This window comes from Meleagris gallopavo, chromosome 7 (assembly GCF_905368555.1).
Source record: "Meleagris gallopavo chromosome 7, MGAL_WU_HG_1.1, whole genome shotgun sequence".
Taxonomy (NCBI): domain Eukaryota; kingdom Metazoa; phylum Chordata; class Aves; order Galliformes; family Phasianidae; genus Meleagris; species Meleagris gallopavo.
In genome coordinates, this window is record NC_139410.1 from 22,925,412 (window position 1) to 22,948,473 (window position 23,062).

Consider the following 23,062-nt stretch of genomic DNA (forward strand, 5'->3'; position numbering starts at 1 on the left):
GGCGTGTGTGGATGAGATAGTGCCTCTCAGAGCAGCTCTCCAAATTACGTCATTGGAACAAAACAAGGAATACAGGGGAGGAGGAGGGAGGCAAATCAGGATGAAGCCAGGAGCAGGCAGGGGAGAGGAGATCAGCAGGATGCCAGGAGAGAAGCCTAAATATTGCTTATCAAAGCCTGCATGCAGCCAAGAAGGATCAGACATAGAGTATGGAGGTCCCGAGAACTGTGTGTGGCTGCGCTGGGATATGTGGGTGTATTTGTTATCTGCTAGAGATTGCACAGCATCATCATCATCCCTATCTAAAATTTTGACTGTGATTAATGCTATTACATGGTGTATCCAATTAATTAACAATGGCTTCCCACTTGTGGCTGCTCCTAGCCCAGCAAGTACGTCAGCTCTCTCCTGGCAGTTGCTGGCAGTGGTGTTGCTGGTTACCAACAACAGAGCTCCCTGGTGTGGTAGCACAGTGGCTGGGGCTCTAACAAAAGGACTGGAGGAGATGTGCAGATGGCCCACACTGGTGTCAAACCAAGCTTTGTCCCAGCACAGGGTGGCCCACTGTGGAGGCAGAAGCGGTAACAAAGAGGTGGGTGTTATCTGGCTGGAAGGAGCTGAAGGCATGGGGGATTGAGAGCTGCCCATGGGTATCAGGAACCTGCATGCCTTCATCTCCTCTCTTCTGCTCTCAAAAGCCACGCTAATGCTCTGTTGATTGGTGCTCACATGGGAACCACAGGCGAGTGGCAGCACTCCTCCTGCCTTCTCCCTCACTCAGGGACAAAAACTCTTTGGCATTCCTATCCTTGCTATCTCCCCACTGCCACCACTTTCACGTGATGTCTTTTTTTATTTTGTAGATAGTTTTTGATAGCTGATAACCTGTTGCCATGACAACCAGCCTCTGTTGTGACACTGGTCTTGAAGCAAGCTCAGTTCTCAAAGTTCCCGAATGTCTCGAACAGTTAGAGGGCTGCCTTTGTGCCCTCACATACCCTGGCACGTCTCTGAGGCTGAGGAAGAGGCTAGAGTTTCCTTTTAACGAGGGCAGTGGGTGCCTGGCTACATTTTTATGTATTTGTGACTCAGAGAGATTAAAAGAGAGGCTCCACTAAAGGATTAGCAGATTTGGTTATTCAGCTATCTCTTTAAATTATTATCCCCTAATTATGAGTATGATGAAAGTCCACTTGGTGAGGGATTAGAAAAGAGTCAGATGCAGCACTTGGAGCTCTTGTGCTGGTGTCTGGCTCCAGAGAAGGTGTCCATGTTGTGCTTTTGTGTGCTCCTCTCAAACAACTCATTTAAATGTGGGGCTGAGGGCCTAGAGTTGCCTGTTCTCTGTTCTGAACCCAGTGTGTAGGAGAAAACAAAGGTGAGGAGGACCCATCAACTTCCTGGCTCTCCATGGCTTCCATTTATGTTTGAACATGGTTTCTTTATCTCCCCACATCAAGACATGATCAGAGCCTCACTGTGATTTGCAAAACCCCTTGGAGTCCTCATGTATTTGCCAGACACAAAAACTACTGGTATTTCAAACCCATTCTCTTTTTGCTACTTGTAGATCTTTTGCATCTGCTGTGTTATTTGCCAATTAAAGGGCTTCAGGGACAGGACTTTCCTGCAGCTGATGGTACTGGTGGTGGTAGGGAAGAAGAAGGTGACTGCCATACAACAGTTCAAGCAGGGCTGGAAGGACAGGGATTTTCTTCTAGGAAGAAAGTTGCAGTTCACAGAATCACAGAATTGTAGGGGTTGGAAGGGACCTCTAGAGATCATTGAGACCAACCCCCCTGCCAAAGCAGGTTCCCTACACCAGGTCGCACAGGTAGGCGTCCAGGCGAGACTTGAATATCTCCAGAGAAGGAGACTCCACAACCTCCCTGGGCAGCCTGTTCCAGTGCTCCGTCACCCTCACCGTGAAGAAGTTCTTACGCACATTCGTGCGAAACTTCCTATGCTGCAGCTTATGTCCGTTTCCCCTCGTCCTGTCTCCACGTACCACTGAAAAGAGACTGGCCTCACCACTATGGCCGCCACACCTCAGATATTTATAAACCTGGATCAGGTCCCCTCTCAGTCTTCTTTTCTCAAGGCTAAACAGACCCAGTTTACTTAGTCTTTCTTCATAGGGGAGATGCTCCAGGCCCTTCACCATCTTTGTGGCCCTCCGCTGGACTCTTTCCAAGAGATCCCTGTCTTTTTTGTACTGGGGAGCCCAGAACTGGACACAGTACTCCAGATGAGGCCTTACCAGGGCAGAGTAGAGGGGGAGGATCACCTCCCTCGACCAGTTTGGGCAGGAGGCAGGGACTAACCCACATACGCCTGCAGAGTGCACACAAAGAGATTGTAGGTCATTTTTTAGTGCTGTTGCCTATTTTCCTAGTAAGCTAACATACCCCTTCCTTGCAGTCTGTGGGGTCAGTCATGAGGCAAAGCTGAGTGACCCTACAGCCCCATGTGATTTGTGTCTTCCTCAGAAGACTCAGGGCAGCAGATCAGAAGCCCCAAACCTGCTGCAGCGTGGGCTCTTGTGTGCCATGCTGCATTTTTTTGACTGAATCATTTCTTTTTTTTGGCATTGGGTGTTTGGGGGTGAGGGAGGGAAGGGTAAATAACTGGCAAGAAATGGAAACATGACAATTAAAAGGATTGAAGTGTCATGTTTTAAAGGGCTGCGTACATGATTTACTATAATGGGAGTTGTAATTATAAGTGCTCCCAACTGACAGAGGAGGCACAGCTCTGCAAGTCAGAGTACCTTATCCAGCCTGTGGCAGCATCTCTTTGGGATGGGGAACAAATGAGCAGCCCTGCCTAGGAGCAGCATCATTTTGGGGGAGGAGTTATTACATCAGCTTGTATGGGAAAGCAGAGTGGTCCCAGGCAGGGAATGGAAACTGCATCTAAACTGCTGTGGGCAGGTGAACATCATCATAGTTCTTAGGGCTGCTGGCCACAATAGTGTTGTCTCCAAGGAGCTGTAACCTTGGCTTTTCTGAGACTTTTGCTGAGAAGATCAGAGGGGAAGTGGGAAATCATATTTTGATCACTACTTTGGTTCAATAGGTATAAATGTCCTGCAGGTTTCTCTATAATAACCTTAGGTTTGGTGAAATAAGAGTGGATGGTGTGGAAGGAGCACTACCGGTACAGGGAAGGTCAGTGGGGTGAGTTCAAAGGTCTCCTTCGTCAGGACCAAGGTGCAGTGCCTTGTGCTACAGATAGCTGCCTAACTGGGTCAGTCTTCATAGGACAAGGTAGCTCCATCTTCTGGGAGCTCCATAACAGTCTCACAACTCTAGAAGCCAGGATCAGGTTCCCTGTAAAGATTGGCTTGGGCATCACCAGGTCTCCAGGGGCAAACAGGGACAAACTGGTCTATATGTTGTCTAGTACATCAGAGTCCAGCACCAAGTAGAACAGTTCCAAACTCTCAATATCTTTACGTGAAGGCTTTCCTGTTGTGTTTCAGTAGCCGCATTCAAAGTCACCCTCCATGTGAATTTCAAGCTACCCTCTCACTGATTTGTTTCATAGCTTGCAGGACCTTGAATGAGTTGTGTATTATGAACAACAAATTACATCCCAGCATGTGCAGTCAGGCTAAGCTTAAAAATGAAACACTCTTTTTCCTTAGTCAGCAAATTTTCCTGGATAACTTTTAAGAGCATTTGTGTTTACATGTCATCTGCACTGCATTGGGCCCTATCACTTCAAATGCTGAATCCAGTGACTGCCTGCTAAATGTCAGCAAGAGTAAAAAGGATGCTAGTTATCTCCACTGCTTTTGCCCATGAGCTTATTGCTTTGTTCACAGAATTGTCATGTGATGGGCAAATACAGTACTCTATTCTACTCTTCTATTCCATTTCACTCTATTCTACACTGCAAAATATGATTGGCAATTTCAGTGTTTGATGTCTGGACTGGGTCTCGAGTTTGACTCTGAAGTCCTTATTTAGTCTCCCAAGTCCATCCTGTGACTCAGTTTCCTCACTGGGGAACTTGGAGCTAATGATGCACCCTTCATGTAAGCTGCTATGAAGCAGTTCTACAAAACATCTCAAAAGAGAGGGGTTATATTCTTCAATACAACGTTAATAAATACTGCAGTACAAATCTTTCAGTAGCCTTACATATAATTATATACCCTCCTTAATTATTGAACAGATGCTTTAATAAAACATGCAGCAAATAAAATCTATTCAAGGAAAAAGATGTAAAAATTTTTTTCCCTTAATATGTACAAAAAATAATCTGTTTATTATTTAAAAATCAGAGAAGTCCTTTGCTCTATCTATGGAGAATCAAATAGAAAAATATTGAAGTTGGTAAAGAGCAACTTAATAATTCACATAGTATTTACAGTCATCCTACATAATATTTTCTACTAAGTGCGTGTTCCCTTTCCACTAATCAACTGAAGGGATCCTGCAGTCAAAGGCACTGGTGGCTGGACACTTTTCTGAGCTCTCTAGTGTCTCAGGAATGCAGCTGTGAGTGACATATGAAGTTGTTCTGCTGCCATTGTGGCCAGTGAAAACTTGCCAAGATGAAAAACCAGCTTCTGTTTAAAGGTCTGCAGTGTTTTCGCTCCAGCAGTTAGAGCATAGAAACATGAAGTCTGAAAGCAACCACTAAGATCATCTAGTCCAACCCAAACCATCACGTCTTCTGTGTCTGTCAGTACCACAGCCACATGTTTCTCGAACACCTCCAGGGATGACAACTCCACCACCTCCCTGGGCAGCCTGTGCCAGTGCCTGACCACTCTTTCTGAGAATAAGTTTTTCCTGATATCCAGCCTGAACCTCCACCTGTACAACTTGAGGCCATTCTCTCTTGCCCTAAAGCATTATACAAGCTTTGCTTTATGTGAGGACTAGTGATCTCATTGGCACATTCTGCATCCTGGTACTGCTATCACAGGCTGAATCCAGTTTATGGCACACAGAGAATATGTTTTTAAATTATTTGCTTTGCTTCTACCTCAGCAATGGTCAATTTTGAGACAATTGTTGCATGTTAACATTGACTCTTTTCTTGAATTGTCTCAAAACCTATTACTTGGCCCACACCAAAACCTGTGTGTTGCTCAGGAAAAATAAGACAGTTTACTTATGAGGAAATGAGGGTAGAAACCAAACTTTCTTCTAGCCTCCCATGGGACCTTGTTGAATCACTCAGAGTCAAACTGAAACTGCCAGTACAACATGTGAGTTCAAAGGAAAAAGGGCCAGTTTGGATCACCTGCTCCCCGAAGGGATGTGCACCCTTCTGTACCTCGACATTGAGTGCTCAGGACTCATAGAACAGAATCATTCTATGGCTTAATTAGGTTGGAAGGAACCTCAAAGATCATCCAGTTCCAACCCCCTGCCATGGGCACGGTTGCCCCCCAGTAGATCAGGCTGCCCAGGGCCCTATTCATCTTGGCTTTGAACACCTCCAGGGATGGGGCATCCACGTCCCTGTCCCTTGGTGTTGAATCAGGTCTGTAAATTGAGTGGTTTGAAAGCATTCTCAGAAGAAGGGAACATGCAAGGAGGCACCAGAAGGTCTCAGATGCAGTGGGGGTTTCTATCCACACCCTATTGAGTCAATCCCAGGCAGAGAGGACTCTGTGGGTGTGCGCTGTTTTAGGCTCTGGAGCCTACAGCAGGCTGAAATCAAAACCCCAGTCAGACAGATTTAATGTGGGCAGCCCTCTGGGGAGGGCTTCAGACTTGAATTCAGCAGCTTTGGATCACTTCTGTTAGGATCAGCTCTGACTTTTCATTTTTTTCTAATAGCATTACCTAGGGCAGGTCTCTAGATTTGAGCGTTTTTAAAAGCTATTCTTTTTAGTGCTAAATCTTGGAGGAGAAAGCCTTTTCAGAGGCTCTTCGAACAGTTTATTCTAAGATCTAAGTTTCCATTGTGTCCCTTCCCTTTCTTGAAATCTAAAATTAAGAGCTACCTGACTTTTCCAGGAACTTATTCCCAGAGTGCTCAGATTTTGCTTCCTTGCTGAAGATCTGGACCACTCATAGCATCTGAGTACTGAAATTAGGAAAAATAAGGGTTTTCACTTTTAGCTTACCAGTCTAAATCCTGGTCAGCCACTGCCTACGTGGAAAGGTCCTTCCAGAGGAGCTGAACCTCCAAGCAGAGTTAAAAGAGTTCAACCCAGAGGTTGAGCGAGGAGAGATAGACCCACACTCCTGGTCGCACGACTCCAGGACGTGAGACCTCAGCAGGAGTGTCTGGCTCTGCTGATGAGGATGAGGAGGAGAATCACCAGAGACCTGCCTCCAGGGTTATTTCTTCAATCAGCCTCCTCTCTGTTTCCTCCAGAGAGCCCCTGAGTGACAGCTCTCCAGCAGGGATTCACGCAGTGCCGTCAGTCATTCATTACTGCTAGAGATGCTACGTGCTGACAGCAGCCACCAATGGCACTGCATAGGAGCGCAGGGTGTCTGAGGGACAGGAGGTAAATTTTACTCCATCTATCATTTCCCCTCCTTGCTGGGGTTTGTGTGACTTTGTATCCGCCTTACAAAGACAGGGCTATTATCTTCTGCTCTGTGACTAGATTTTAATGAGGCAATTCTTTTACTTCTGCTTTACATTCACTGAATGCCTGGATGTGCCTGGATGCAGAGAGGAGGCACAGCACAAGGATTAAACCATTATCAAACCTGCCAGATGTTTCAAGCCAGAGCTACCATCTGCACCTCCCATCCCAAATTTCCTAGAGAGGCTGCAGTAGACACCTTGCTTCAACCTGTAGTCCAGAATTTCATCAGGGAATGTCAGGTGGCTTGGGGTGAGAGTTGCCTGTAAAAAACAACATCTTGCTCCTTAAGGTTAAGGCTGTAGGATCACCAGGCATAATCGGCTGCCCTGGGTTTCACAAGTGAGAGTACAGCAAGGGCATGCATTGGGACATCCTGGGAAAAAGAGCCCTTTGGTTCATCTCACCTTGTGCATTTTCTTAAACATGGAGAACCACATTAAATAGAAGAAAGTGAAATTACGCGAGCAAGGGAGGTGGTGGGCTCACCATCCCTGGAGATATTGAAGAGAAGATTAGATGTGGTACAGAGGGATGTGGTTAGTGGGCATGGTGGTGATCTTTTGATGGTTGGAACTTAATGATCTTAGTGGTCTTTTCCAACCTTAATGACTGTATGAACCACATGGCAGCCTCTGCTATTTTCAATTCTAAGCGCTCTCTCATATTTTTGGTTCTTGTGGGATCCGTGCAGCACCCCTGCAGTTGTCTACTCATGGGGACAGTTTTGGCCCTGTCCCATGCTTTGGCCCCACAGTGACAGGTGCCTAAACTCAGGGTTGGCTGCTCCTGGCAACAGTAACTTCCCTACCATCCAGGTGGGGGCTTTCCCCCCCCTTCCCCCCAAGGGGATGCTCTAATTCTCTAGAGATTTATTACTGCAGATAATTCCCATTGCTACCATGAGGGAAAACCCTTTTTTGGGTCTTTGGCATGCATTTAATGTACTTATCATCCTTCTCATGCTAATGCCACTGTTTTCTTTTGCTCATGTAAGAGCACGAAAAGAAATGAAGTGAGATACGGAAGATTTTCTTCTTTGTTCTCCCAGAAATATAAAAAGCATTATTCATGGTAAATATATATTTAAATCAACTGCAACAGAAAGTCCATCTCCTCCTTTATATACATATAATGTAATTTTAACTACAATTTAAGAATGAAGAAAGTTATCCCTATAAAAGTTAATATACTTAAAGACGATTAGTACAAATGAGATGTCAACTGATCAAAAATATTTTTGCATTTATAAAAATTTAAATTCTACTGAGCCTGATTGTGCAGAAAATAAGTCTAAAAATATCACATCGCTGATTTTCTGAGACAGAATTTATGCCACGGAGATCCAAGAAGAGAAATTTCCAGGTGCTCAGAGAAGGTGAGCACACTGCACCCTGTAAACCTCCAAAAGCAGCCAGAAAATAACAGAACTGGCTCAGGGCGCTGTCCTCGTAGATTAGTAATAGATATGGCACAGTTAGGAAGTACTGTACTCAAGACCAACTAGTTGAGCATGGCTGCATAATGGTTATTGCTATGGTTCCCAAATGAGATTCTTGCTTACTGTGGGTCTTGTCACATTAGAAAGCAGGTGCCTACATCTGTCTCAGCCTCCCTCAAGAACAGTGGGCTGGAGGGCATGAATCATCTCACAAAAAAATAAAATAAAAAATAAAATAAAAAATAAATAAATAAAAATCAAATGAGCCCTGTCCTCATCTGCCCTGGCTAGCCCCTACATCAGAACAGGGAGACAACCTCGGATGGAATGCCTGCACAGGAACACTGCATGTTACATGTGATAAATCCTACTGTCTCTCAATTGAAGTGTTTATCTTGCTGCCAGTGCCTTTCTCAATGTTCCTCTCCATTTCAGAATTTTTTTATTTATTTATTTTTTTAAAAGGCTGATGTTGCTGCTATCTATAGGTTATGCAAATGAAACAGTTTCCCCAAAAATATGCCACCTTCTTTTGCTGTGCTACTAGATAGGAAGAAGCTAAATAACTAGATCATCTTAGTTTGGTAAAGGAATGATGATGGTAAAGGGTAGAAAAATAAAATGAAATGTGGAATAGAATAAAAGGACTGGGAACAATTACTCAGTGCTCATTCCAGTCCAGCCCTAAGGATGACCAGGTACCAGATAACAGGTCTGAAGACAGCAAAAGGGAAGTACTCCCATACAGCGCATGAGCAACTCATTTCCTCAGGATGTTGGAGGTGGAAAAAGTAATAAAGCACCTGAAAGACAAATTAGGAGTTATTAAACTCAATATTCCATAGGTGACCTCTCTCAGTGAACTTTTGGTGTGGCCTTGATTTTATGACAATTGCTGCTGTGAAACATGAACACCAGCCACTGCTGTAACCCCAAGAGAGACACTGATTAAAATGCAGTTGTCTATCTAATCCAGGGCAGAAAGTGCCTGGTGGTAATGGAAGGCAATGTAGTTCTCTGTAAAAAAGACAAGGAGATCAGCTGGGCTTCAGGAAATGAGAGGTTGATCTGCTGCACAGCCTTAGGCAAACCATTTCCTCAGTATTGCTAGTGACCCTGGTTTGTCTTATTAATACGATGGTCACCCTATAGGGCAGGAGCAATCTTTCACTATTTGCCTGTTCATTTCGTAAGAGAAATCAACCCATTTCCCAGGCAGGGCCTCTCTCTGTGCTTGCAATGGGGACTAAAATCTGTATGTTATGAAAAAAATCCATTCCACTGTGTGTTTTACTCTGCATATCTGAACCTGTTCCACTTACAGATACACTCCATGTGTCACCCCACTCACTGACTGATGCAGATGGTCCGATTATTTATTAATTTGGTTTTAAAATATCTTCAGTGTTTCAGCAGGAGACACTTGTCAAGGTCCCATTTCCAGCAGTCACTGAGAGTTCTGCTGTTGACTTTGATGGCAAGCAGGATCAAGAATTCTTTCATCTTTTCTGACCTTCTCTTTCACACATAACCATCTTGGACCTGGGAGGGGCAGTTTCTCTTATGATGCATTCATATCTTTAAGACTTCTGAAACAGCAGGGATTACATCTTCAATCTGTCTCCATCCCTAGCGTGTCTTCGCACTCTTGCAAGCTATGGCAGCATGGAAAAGAAAAGTATGGAATATGAATTATGTGCTAAGAGCTGTTTTTCTGCAGTGCATTCCAGAAGACTCAGGACATCTGGGATGTCAGCCCCAGGCACTGGTATGCACTGGTTTTAGTGGCAGCTCCTTGGATTTTGTCCCACTTCTTGCCAGTGGGTGAAGCTGACCAGGCAGTTCATCCAACTGCAGCTGAATCAGGCATGCCCATGACTCAGGGTTTCATGTCACAGCTAGAGAAAACATCTCACTGCAGAATGGGCACAGCCAGTCTCCATTAGCTAGTCATTGAGCTGGCCACCAGCTGCACTGATAACTGGAACTTGCAGAGAGCACTGAAAGTTAGAGGACAAAGTTACCTAAACCACAGGAGAATTCAGACATCAACTTGGGGATTGTGCCCTTCCTCTGAAAAAAGAAAAAAGAAGTGCTTGGAAGCATTTCAGCAGGCTGCTGTTTTCCAGCACCACTGACTGAGCACCTTTACTGATGTGTTCAGGGAATTGATGCACCAGAGGAGTCCAGAAGGTACTCAAGGATCTGTCCTGCAATCTCCCACTGACTTCACAAGGTGAGGTCTGAAAAATCAAAAGATCACAGCTGAAAAGACCACACAGATGATGGCTTGTGCATCCCATGACCCTGAGGGCATAATATGACACCAGTAGAGCCAGCCTGAGCTCATGTGGGAACAGCACTGCTTTGTGCCAATGGTGCCAAATATAACCTTGGTCTGAGCTTCTGCCTCTAGCTCAGCACTCTGCCTCATGTGTAAGGGCAGCTGAAGAGGTGCAGAGGACCAAGTAAACTACAAACCTTGTGTCCTTGTTTGGCCTCATGTCCAGACCCCCCCGCCTTACCCAGGGGGATAGGCATTCAAATTCAGTCACAGCCAGGTTAAGCTCCCTTTGGTTGCAGCAAGTCATTTTAGAAGCAGTTAGTTAATTGGTACATTTGTTACATGCACATTGAATTACAGTGCAGCAGAAAAGGTTTACCACGAATAAAACAATTACAATAGAAAATGAAAGGAGCTGTTTAATTCCATTTTACAATTAATTGCTTGAACAATGCAATGTTTGAACCGATGAGCAGGAAACAAAGAAATCCTGCCTTTCAGGAGCCGATGTTCTCCCACTGATGATCCCTGACCTCCCAGCTAGGAGCATCACTGCACCTTGGGAGGACATACAGACAAATGACATCCCCAAGGCTTCAGCTTTGGTGAAGAAAAAAAAAAAAAAAAGAAAAAAAATATTTAGCTCATCTGGGCTTTTGCTGTTGCACCACTTCATGCTTGCCCTCATTTTGGCCTTTTTGTAACCAAAGCTTTCTGTCATATAAAGACACATGGGGCTTTAGGAATATCTCAGATCCTTATCCTGGGACTAAAGAATACATCTAGTGATAAGACAAGAGGTAATGTCCTTAAATTGAACCAGGGGAAGTTCAAGTTGGATATTAGGAAAAAATATCTTCCCTAAAAGAGAAATGAGGCATTGGCACAGGCTGCCCAGGGAGGTGGTGCAGTCACCATCTCTGAAGTATTCAAGAAAAGGGTAGACAACAAAAGGGTAGATGTGGAACAGAGGGTCAAGGTTAGTGGCAGTATTGGTGGTGATGGGTTGATGATTGGACTAGATGATCTTAGTAGACTTTTCCAACCTTAATGATTCTACATGAGGAGGCAACACAGTGCCGGTTGAGACTTGGGCTGTTCTGGAGCCAGTCTATTGCAGAACAGTGCCAGAAGTATGTTATCACCTCATAAAACCTCAGTCTCCAGTGCACACCTTAGCAATTTGATAAACGTGAGATTTCCCCTGGGATAACATCTCTTGTAGGCTAGGCTCAAGGCTCCAATGTACATGGAGTGTTACAATACTATTCCTACACTTCTTGCTACAAAGTCCTGCACAAATCAGAAAAAAAAAAAAGAAAAAAAAAAAAGATGTTTCTTCTCATATGTCTTATATTTCTCCCTCCAAAAAATTAAAAACATAGAAAAAGCAACTGAGCTCCTTGAGGAAACCTGGTATCAATTTGTTTGTAATAGAAAAAGACTTTGGTGGTGTAGTTGAACCTTATGGTAACTTTGAACAACTACGGTACTAATAAGCTGAGAAGTACAACTGCTATCCTGCAACAGGATGGAAAAGAGGGACCCCCCCCACTGCACTTATGCAGCATTAACGCCTCTGGCTGGGAGCTAGGAGGTCTGGGCAAGGAACACAACACCTAGAAACAGGCTACAAAGAAATACAGTGCTTGGAGACCAAGGAAAAGTAACAGCTGATATGAGGTGCAATTTCTCTCTGGAAATACACAAAAGGGAACTCTGGGGAGGAAAAATGGCTGCTCAAGCCACCCAGATATTTGGTAAGTGGAATAAAGTGGGTATAACTACAGCTATAATGAGTTTAAGAAGAAGATAGATCATAAGCAAGTTTAAGTAACCAAGTCAGGAGCTTCACAGAAGGTGGAGCATCTCTAATACATCAGCAGCCCAGATGAGGCATTTACAAATAGAAAAGAATTGTGGTTCATGACACACAAAGCATGGGCCATAGCCAATGCAAGGGAAGGACATTTCCCTGCATCCCCTTTAACTTTACTAAATAATTGCTCTTCTTCATTGCCCCTGCAGCTCTCAGCAGGTCACACATACACCAAGGATGTCCATTCCTCTGTAGCCTTCTAGGGGACTTCTAGTACAGGTGCTCCCCTCTGCTGAACCCTTTGAGTTTTTTAAGTCTCAGCCAGGGTAAGCAATATCAACCACAATCCTTGAAAGCTACCAGCTCCAAACTTGCACACATGTGAGGGAGCAAGTAAACCTCAAACTGGTAAACAGTTTATTAGTCATTTAATTTTATCACTCAGCAAAAATCCCAGTTTGCTAATACACTTGGGTGTTTTTGTTACAATTACCACTGAATTGCAGAGACACATCCCCCAAAATCTTCCCGTGTAGACAATGTCTGATAGACAGGTCTGAGGATCCCTTGTCCTAAGAGTTCTAATCACACATATATAGATTCTAACAAGCCATTTGAGAGAATAGGAGAAACTCACTGCCCTGAGGAAAAGCATCCCAAAGAACAAAACAGTCTTCTGCTGGCCATGCTTTTCCTTTGCATAAAATTAAGAAGCAGTTTTACAGGAATAACCCTTTCCCTGGTACCATCAAAACCATTAATATGTACCCCACCTGATTTACAGGAGCCTAGCAAAGAGAGGGGACCCAACTCACAGAATCACAGAATCACAGAATTGTAGGGGCTGGAAGGGACCTCTAGAGATCATTGAGACCAACCCCCCTGCCAAAGCAGGTTCCCTACACCAGGTCGCACAGGTAGGCGTCCAGGCGAGACTTGAATATCTCCAGAGAAGGAGACTCCACAACCTCCCTGGGCAGCCTGTTCCAGTGCTCCGTCACCCTCACCGTGAAGAAGTTCTTACGCACATTCGTGCGAAACTTCCTGTGCTGCAGCTTATGTCCGTTTCCCCTCGTCCTGTCTCCACGTACCACTGAAAAGAGCCCAGCCTCACCACTATGGCCGCCACACCTCAGATATTTATAAACCTGGATCAGGTCCCCTCTCAGTCTTCTTTTCTCAAGGCTAAACAGACCCAGTTCACTTAGCCTTTCTTCATAGGGGAGATGCTCCAGGCCCTTCACCATCTTTGTGGCCCTCCGCTGGACTCTTTCCAAGAGATCCCTGTCTTTTTTGTACTGGGGAGCCCAAAACTGGACACAGTACTCCAGATGAGGCCTTACCAGGGCAGAGTAGAGGGGGAGGATCACCTCCCTCGACCTGCTGGCCACGCTCTTCTTAATGCACCCCAGAATGCCATTGGCCTTTTTGGCCACGAGGGCACACTGCTGGCTCATGGCCAACCTGTCGTCCACCAGGACGCCCAGGTCCCTCTCTGCAGAGCTCCTCTCCAGCAGCTCATCCCCCAGCCTGTATTGGTGCATGCAATTATTCCTCCCTAGGTGTAAGACCCTACACTTGCTTTTGTTGAACCTCATCCGGTTTCTTACTGCCCAGCTCTCCAGCCTGTCCAGGTCTCGCTGAATGGCAGCACAGCCTTCAGGCGTGTCAGCCAATCCTCCCAACTTCGTATCATCAGCAAACTTGCTGAGAGTGGCCACTATCCCCTCATCAAGGTCATTGCTGAAGATGTTGAACAAGACCGGACCCAGCACAGACCCCTGGGGGACACCACTGGTTACAGGTCTCCAGCCAGACTCTGCACCACCAACAACGACCCTCTGCGCTCTGCCAGTCAGCCAGTTCTCAACCCACCTCACTGTCCACTCATCTATCCCACACTTCCTCAGCTTTGATATAAGGATGTCATGGGAGACAGTATCAAATGCCTTTCTAAAATCAAGGCAGACTACATCTACCGCTCTTCCCCCATCCACCCAGCATGTGACAGCATCATAGAAGGCCACCAGATTGGTCAAGCACGACCTCCCCTTGGTGAACCCATTCTGACTACTCCTGATAACCTCCTTTTCTCCCAGTTGTCTGGAGATGGTATCCAGCACAAGCTGTTCCATCACCTTTCCAGGGACGGAGGTGAGGCTCACTGGCCTATAATTACCCGGATCTTCCTTCTTGTCCTTTTTGAAGACTGGAGTGACATTGGCTATCCTCCAGTCTTCAGGGACCTCCCCTGTTATCCAAGACCTCTCAAAAATGATGGAGAGCGGTTCAGCAATGACCTCCGCCAGCTCCCTCAGCACACGTGGATGCACCCCATCAGGTCCCATGGACTTGTGGACCTTAGTACTGCCTAGGCGCTCACACACGTCCTCTTTCCTCACAGCAACTCAAGTACCAGAAACAATACAAGAGATCCAACCAAATCTTCCCAGATTTAGAAAACAATGTCCCTCCAGAGCCTTCTCTCTTCCAAGCTAAAAAAGCCCAACTCCTTCAACCTTTCTTTGTAGGAGAGGTGTTCCAGCTCTTTGATCATCTTCTTGCCCTTCCTCTAGACCTGCTCCAGCAGTGAGCTAACTACAAGGCTTCCTTACAGTGGTCTCTCACACTTACAAAGAATATTTTGAACAACATACTTGCTCTAGATTGGGCCCATCTCCAGCATCTGAACAACAGGACCTCAGGACAAGAAAGAAAAAAATACTTCTTCCAAAACTGAAGGTGCTCTTGCTTTCTGCTCTTAAAAGGAGTATGTGAGATGTTCAGGTGCATCTGATAATGAGTAAGAGTACTGTGGAGATTAGCTTAATTTCTTACCACAAGTGACCTTAATCACCAAATTAAGGAGAGGGCTTGGGCAGATGTCCAGGGGCACATTTTGGGGTGTCTGTAGTGTTGCTGAATGTTGAGTTGATCTGAGCCTGAAAAGCCCTACGTTCCCCCCAGACCATCTTTTAGAAGGTTAGGCTCCTGGATATGCTTTCCAGTTTGGCTAGGATACTTTAATCAACATTAATACTTCAGAAGAAAGGCTGTGATAGGACTATTTCATATTCTAGATTTTTTTAGGATTCTTCCTGTTCATGGGAACAGGAAAGATTTGCTATGCGTGACTGTTTCTGTGACTGAGTAGCATAGGGCAAAACCTGTGTACACCCTTACTGGTGCCACATTGCAACTTGTAGGATGGAAAACCTGCCAACAAACCAGCCAGCGCTGCTGTTGGTGCAGAGTTGACTGTTACGGGCTGTGTCCAGCACCTGCCATTGCCTCTGTTCCTCACACCACAGCTCCTATCTTGCAGTTTCACACCTCTCTCCCTTCTATGCCATTGCCCCAAAGTGACTGCTTCTCTCCCTTCTCTTCCTTACCCAAATATTGATGTTGCCAGTGCATGCCTAAGTCACCTGCGGGCTCTGCAAATAAAATCATTCCTGCAGTGACAAGCATGCCCATATTTCTGGCTTGCCTTGGGGGAAACATTCAGCTCACGTCGTGGCTTCCTTGCAATACGACTACTTAAGGGGGAGGAGAGTTTCTCCTGTAAACACAGGCAGATCTAATAGTTGCAGAGTTTTTTTCCTATTATCAGTGAATATAACCAGGCCAGGAGAAAGCTAGGCTGCCCACTCTGTAATCCAGATGGCCCTATAGCACGTGGCAGTGCAGCAGGGCATATTTCAAGATTTAACCTCAGTGTAGTTGTTTGGCACTGTTGGTAGGCAGACTTTGATGTCTAGTATTTCTAATTAAAGAAATACTGGGAATTTTTTGTCCTCCTCCTAGCAGCAGGAGGGCAAAGCTGCTGGAGATCCTTCGTGGTGACTGCAGAGATAAACTGAGGGATGCAGAAGGAGCATTTCTATCTGAAGGCACTGAGGCTGTCAAAGTCCCTTGAGTTCTCAAGATGAATCATAGAATCACAGAATCATTAAGGTTAGAAAAGATCTCTAAGATCATCCAGTCCACCTACCACCAATAATTCCTCACTAAACCACGTCCATTAGTACAACACCTAAACATTTCCTGAACATCTCCAGGGATGGTGACTCAGTCACCTCTCTGCACCATTCCAGCTCCTGACCACTCATTTGGAGAATAAATTTTTCCAACCTGAAATTCTCCTTGCTTGCAGATACTGCAATTTTCCCCCTCTTTTATGGTCCCACAAAGCAGGATATAGGTGGTAGAGACAGGGAGAATGTTGCTCTCCGCCAAAGTGGCAGCACAGGGTCAAGCTGATGTGCAGAGCTGGGGATTTTTGAGGCCCACCAAGCTTTCTCTGCCATTTCAATTTAACTGGAGCTTTATAAGGGTGGAGACAGGTGCATTCAGCAGATGTTGGCATGGGATGCACTGTGTCCCAGGCCATTGCCACTGGCTGAGACTGCGCAAAAGCCAATGGCATGGTGTGGCTGGAGCTGCAGGAGGGGCTAGGGCCCACTCTGCTCATGCTGACCCAGGGACACCTCAGGCCATGAGGAGCGCTTGCAGCTGCCACAGCTCTTCCCTAATTTCAGAGCATCACTGCAGAGGGTGATGGCTGTGTAATGAGTTTCTTTAGTCTTGCCTGAATGCTTTCAGCTCTGCAGACAAAACATCTCAGTGTTTGGCACCAAGGAGCAGATGAGTAGCTGATTACACACTATCCTGCCCTGAACACAAATCTTCACAATTAGTGGGATTTCTTCCAGGTAATGCACATCTATGAATAGTGATAATTTTTGAGCTCATCTCTTTACCAACTGGGGAAAAAAAGAACAACGAGAAGAACTTGCAAAAACCTCTTAAAACCTTTCTAGCATAAAAAAGTCGAGGAGTGCTGCAGTGAAAGATCTCAGGGCCCCACCAGGGCCCACCCAGTGTGCTTGAGAAGTGGGCTCCATGAGGGTATCTCATAGAGTTCAACAATGCCAAGTGCAAGCTCCTATGTTTGGGTGAAGGATATCTCAAACATGAGGAGATTGAGAACAAACCTGGGGGAACAGTCCGGGCATGCTGATTGTTGAGATGAGACTTTTGGGTAAGGGCGTTAAATGTAGGAAGAAAGGAAAACCAGAGCAAGTAGAGGTTTTCCTTTTTGAATTGGACTCTATTGCAACAGATATGACTTCTTTAATTGTTTAGGTGCTTGGCAGCAGTTATCCATCCCAGAAAATGATAGTGAAGGAGTACCTGGCTTTGCCAGAAGACAGCAGGTCGTCGTGAGCTGATTACATGGCATGCTGCCATGGTACTCTTAGTTCAGTGCTCTGAGAAGTAGGGTAGAGTAGCTGGGTTGGTGTGAAGGATGACGCTGGACATTGCTAAGGAAAAATAAAAGCCCAGCCAGGACCAGGCACTTGGACATTGCCTGTGCAGAGATACAACTTGCTGAGGGAATTGCATGTTGTTATGGAGCAGACGTGTTGATTTGGATAAAAGCAGCCTATTTCTGAAGGAGGATATGGGAAGGCCAGTCTGATTGAATTATCTAATCTAGGTGTGGTAAGGGAAACATCATATGGCTGAAACAGGTTCTGTATCTGATAGTACAAATCTTGGGAAGGAAGCGGCAGAAGCAATCTGTGCACAGTAACAACCAACAACAGAGAGGCTAATAATTCTTATTTCAATAGAGCATCTTTCATGCTGAAGGATACAAACGAGTTTTTCCTACTGGCCACTTTGAAATTGGGCCACCTCGAGAGCAGAACAAAGCCGTGCATAACATCTGACACCGCTTCCATGTTGATGTATTTGTTAATATGCAAATTGCTAATCAGTATCTTCAGAAGGTTGTTGCAGTCAGATAATAAATCAGCCCTATGTACCTATATGTTGACAGTGCCCAAACCTCAGAGCCCTGGTGTTGTTTTTGTATACGTGCATCTCGGTGTGGAGTTCAGTGCACTGAGTACTGTTTTTCTACAATAGGAAGATCAAAAGAAATAGAAAATGGCCTTTGTGGTCCTCTTCGCTGGTGTTACGGCTGTTCTACACTCATTTCTGACTTTTCTGCTTTCTGCTTTGTATTTTGCCTGGAAAAGGAAGGCTGCCTGCATTCCTCTGCTGGAGGAGGAAAACACAAGACTTTTCACCAGGAGGCATATGCAGGCAAAGACAGAAACACATGGATTCATGCAGCTTCAGATACAGGAGGTCTTTGGCCAGGACAGCAGAAAATCAGAATTAATGTTGTGCAGCTTCTCCTGGCACAGTGCAGCCAGTGCCTTTGCTCTGTCCTCTTGAGCTTCTCTCAGCTGGAGTGTTGTCAAAAGAGGCAAGGGGATTTGGGGATTAAGCCACCAGCTCTTCTTTCACATGGTTTGTTTTTGCTACCAGCTTCACGCTGGTACAGCTACATGCTGTCCTACAGTTCGTTCCCCAGGCCCTGATGAGAGATGTGACCACTATGAGCTGGTTTGCCCACTCAGGTCCTCCCTGAACATCCACCACCACTGTATGTGTGCATCCTGCAGGCAGCAGCCTTGCTGCCACACCAAAAACCACATTGTTGGGTACCTGTTAGAGAAACCCTAGGTGCTCCTGGCTGGTTTCTGCCAGATGAGGCAGCTCTGCTTCAGCTCTTAGCTGCAGCATTGCAGGGGAGTTGGACCAGGTGGTCTTTAAGGGTCCCTTCCAACTCAAATGATTCTATGATTCTATGAAATGCCTTCCCCACAAAGACATTCTGTAGTCATAAGGAGCTTGATCTCACCCAAATTGGGATGTTCTGAGAACCATTTTAATTTCTTCTAATCAGCAGATGAAAAATGAATTACTTAGATGTCATGTCCTGCCACATGGACCTCATAACGTTTGGAAAAAACGCAATGGAGTTACCTGGTAATTGAAGGGCTCTACATGAGTGAACTTTGTAATTGCATATTCTTCTCCTCGGGTCTGGGAGGCAGAAAGGAAAAGCGGATCAGGGCCACGTCTTAATGAAATGGTTGAGTCCTGCAGAGCTACTGAAGATAAAATTAACCAAACAACTCACGTTATTTCTTATTGCAGCTCCTTATACCAGCATACCTATGGGTGCAACCCAGGCCAGTTCCTGGATGAGAGATGCTGGGAACACTGGGAAGATGTTCTGTACTTCTGTCTTCACATTGTTACTGGGTTCCAATTAAAGTGCATGCAGACCCACTGGTTCCCTGCTAATGCTACCCTCTGTCTGCCTGGAAGCCTCTCAAGGTTGCTAATGTCAGGGGCAAATATTGCAGAATAGAGATTCTTTCAGCTGTCATGCTAGAGGCTTTTTTTTGTGAAAAAAGGAAAAAAAAAGAAAAGAAAAGAAAAAGGTCTACTGCTGTTTGTTTCACTGTCTTTGAAAATGGGATCTATCATCTGGAGAATCTAACCTGCATCCATTTCTGTGGATTTTCCATGGCTGTTTCTTAGCGGTTGATGGCATAATGTTGTCTGAAATGGCCATTAGCTGGGTATCTTTATGAACAGCTTCCCAGGGAAAGTTCAATTTGCTGAATTATGAGCACATCTCTGAGAAGAATTGCATTATATGGTACTCGCATGCTGAAAGCATTAACTTTATACTTTTAAAATACGCACTGATGGATCCGATGAGGATTGAAGAAGCAGAAAGGTGAAGGTCCCAATGGTTTAGATATAATATGCAATAATTGGTATCTTTTTTTTTTCCAAGAAAAATAAATGGTAAATTTAGAAAAATTCTATTTAGCTGAGGCTTTTTCACTAGGAAAAAAAAAAAAAGGCAATTGTATAAAAAAATTAATGGAAAACCTCTTCACTTGGTACAAGCCATAACTTAAGGGCACTTGATTTGTGCTGAAGAGCTGTTTTGCTCCATGGAGTCACATCAGATTTACCCCCAACATCCATGGGAACAGAGCTTAGCTCACTATTCTGTCTCATACAGGGTAAATCTAAGTATTGCCTAAAAGACTTTGTTTTTTAATTAAGAAGAAGCAGAGTGAAACAACAGTGAATTTCTCTTTCAGAAGAGATGAGATCATTCCGTCTCACAAAATGGACACGGTCCACGGCAAATCTCCAGAAGTTTAAAGCCTCAGTACGCACTGGGTGAAAGCCCAGGAGCTATAGACTAGGACACCTCTTCCCGATGCTGAGACAGCTCCCACTCTGTATTCAGCTCAAGTCTGGAGCTGAACTCACTCTCGCACCCAAGAGAGCTCAGAAGTATTCAGGTATCTTGATTTCACATGCGCAGCACTGTGATTTCTCTGCACTGAAGGCACTTCACTTAATCGGTGCTATTATCACACCTGATGAGGCACAGCAGGTGATATTTGAGATGCTTGCCTTTTGATTCCTTGCAACTGAGCAACATTTAGTAAGAATTACTTAAATCAGCTAATCAAAAACAAGTTCAATGACATTAGGATGAAGTGGGCTCCAGAACACCTAGGCAAAGTTATTTATCTTGTGGAAATCCTTCTTTAGAGGGAGAAGCAAATAATTCCCAATGTGCTTTATAAGCTCTCGGCTTCTTGGGCTGCGGATAAATAGATGTCATTCCTGAAAATCCTTTGTTATCCCCTATTTCAGGCAAGGTTTGAGTTTGTTCTTGTGGAACAGATTTCCATGACCCCTTGCCTGCCTCTTGGTGCTGGGGAAGCAGGATGGTAGGTCTGCTTGCAGGTGGGAGCCGGATGGAGGTTTGTGCATGAGGCTGCCCTGGGGATGACATTGTCTTACTCAAAAATTCACATCTGACTTCAATTCCCAGCAATGGAGGTGACCAGCTTTTTCTTCCTTCTATAGGGATTGTCCCAAAGCAGATTCCCACTGCTCCCCTTTCACAGTTGAGTGGGGCTTGTATCATTCTCTGCCTTAACTGAGGTGCTAACATCCTCCAGAGCCCATTGCACAAAAAATAACCTGCAATCCTCTGCATCTTGGGAAAATGTGTTTTCTGCTCCTTCGAACTACTTCTCTTTACAAGAAATTGATGATAAGAGAGTCTGCCTTTAGGGCAAGTCTCCCATAACTTATGGAGTCAGTGATGGTGCTGGGGACCATTTGGGACATATGGACCCAATGGTGGGGATGAGGGCCATTTTTGGGGCCTGGGCAGATGCCACCCATCTGTGACTGTTCCTAGTGATGTCCCAGCACCTGGGATACAGAAGGTTTGTGGGGTCCACGCTTAGCATCAGTGTCCCAGAGGGCTGGAGAATTTCATGCAATGCACACAATAATGGCTGAGACAAAAAGTATGATGGAAACATGTGGCTTCAGTTTTTCAGAGGTAGCTATTAAGTGTCCCCTGTTGTCTGTTGCTGGCTGGCACAGCACTCACACGCAGGAGGGGATGCACAGAAAGCATTCGAGTTGCTGGTAGCAACGCATATATTTAGGTTTAAAAGGTGGAGGTTCCTGTAAGTGAATGTGAAGACAGAAAGATCATTACGCATATTTATTGGAGTTTACCAGCTCTGTTAACAATGGGTTCTCTTTGCCATCGGAGTTAATTCCTCTGTAATTATGTTCCTAATATAGAAATCATTTGGCATTTATTTGCCATAATAAAACTTCCCATTGCATTTAAATTCAATGTGAAGTTAAGTGTATTTAGAAGACTCGGTTGAAGACCCAAAATTAAATATTCCTGGTTTCCTTGTCCAAACAAGACAAACTCAGACAAATGCTAGCAGTCAGGTCCGTGTGTGCAGCTACTCCTGTGAGCACTGGATGGTACTCATGCTTATCTGGAGGGATAAGCTCTGTCCTGGTGCACTGATCGTGCAGGCAGTGCCAACAATTGGTCCTTCTTTTTACACCTGAGCAAGGAAAATGCTCAGCTGAGGAAGCATTACTATCCAGCCATCCTGGTTAGTAAGCTGTTTCCAAAATAGGAAGATACTCTGGCAGCTGAGGTGGCAAGATGTGTGCAAGTGGCTCATCCCAGCTCTCAGGAGTAGCTTGGGACAGCTGGGGCTGGGAGAGCCCAGAGATCTCATCCTGGCCAAATGACACAGCTGTCCCCAGCCCTATGCCCTTCAGCTGATGTGTGAGCCACCACAGCTTTGGAAGCAGCCTGTGGATGCGGATGGGCTCTTAGCACTGGTAAATGATAAATAAAATGGCCAGGGCAACACACTGACATCAGTATGCAGAAGGGCTGACGCTTATCCTGATGTCAGTATTTTCTCCAACCTTTAGAAGCATACACTGGCAGCTGTGTTTTTCCCATTCTTTCTCAGAAGTCTTCCCAGCAGGCTGAAAATAGGCAATCCTTAATCACACTGATGTACTGCAATGGGCACTGAGTGGGAGCAGCTCCAGTCCATCTCCAGCAGCATGCTCCTCCTGCAGTAAAGCCAGGTTAACCTGGCCTGGCCTTGATGCCCCTGAAGACAAGCTCCTATTTTAGATAGGAAACAAAGCAGGTTGTTTCAGGGGGACTATATAGAATCATAGAATCATTAAGGTTGGAAAAGACCACTAAGATCAACCCTGCCATGGCAGGGAGATAGGAAGTAGATGATCTCTGAAGTCCCTTCCAACCCTAACCTGTCTATGATTCTGTGATTCTGTGATTCTATGATTCTATGATTTCGTCCAACCCTCAGCCCACCCTCACTATCTCCCTGGGCAGGCTGTTCCAGTGCCTCACCACTCTTTCTGAAGCTTTTTCTCCCTCCAGAGTGTCTTTGTAGAGCAGTGACAAAAGGAGTTGGTGGGAACGCCATTCTCTGGGGCACTGGAGACCAAGTTGTGCAGAGCTATCTTCTACAAACCTACAGAAATGGCCGTGGGGTTTAATTTCCATTTCTCAGGGCACAGCTGAGGGACTGTTCCTGAGCAAACTGCACAGCCAGTGACAAAGCTCCTTCTCCTTTACATACAAAGGATTTATGCCTTTAATATGCCCCCAGTGTTTATTTTTTCTGTTGCTACATGAGCACATGTGCACAAGTGTGCATGTGGCAGTGTTTT

General features: G+C 45.3%; 1 protein-coding gene across 2 annotated transcripts in view; it reads left to right on the top strand.

Annotated features, from left to right (window-relative positions):
- Positions 1-23,062, top strand: part of MARCHF4 (membrane associated ring-CH-type finger 4) — an 80,708-nt gene that overhangs the window by 30,815 nt on the left and 26,831 nt on the right. The window lies entirely within an intron of this gene.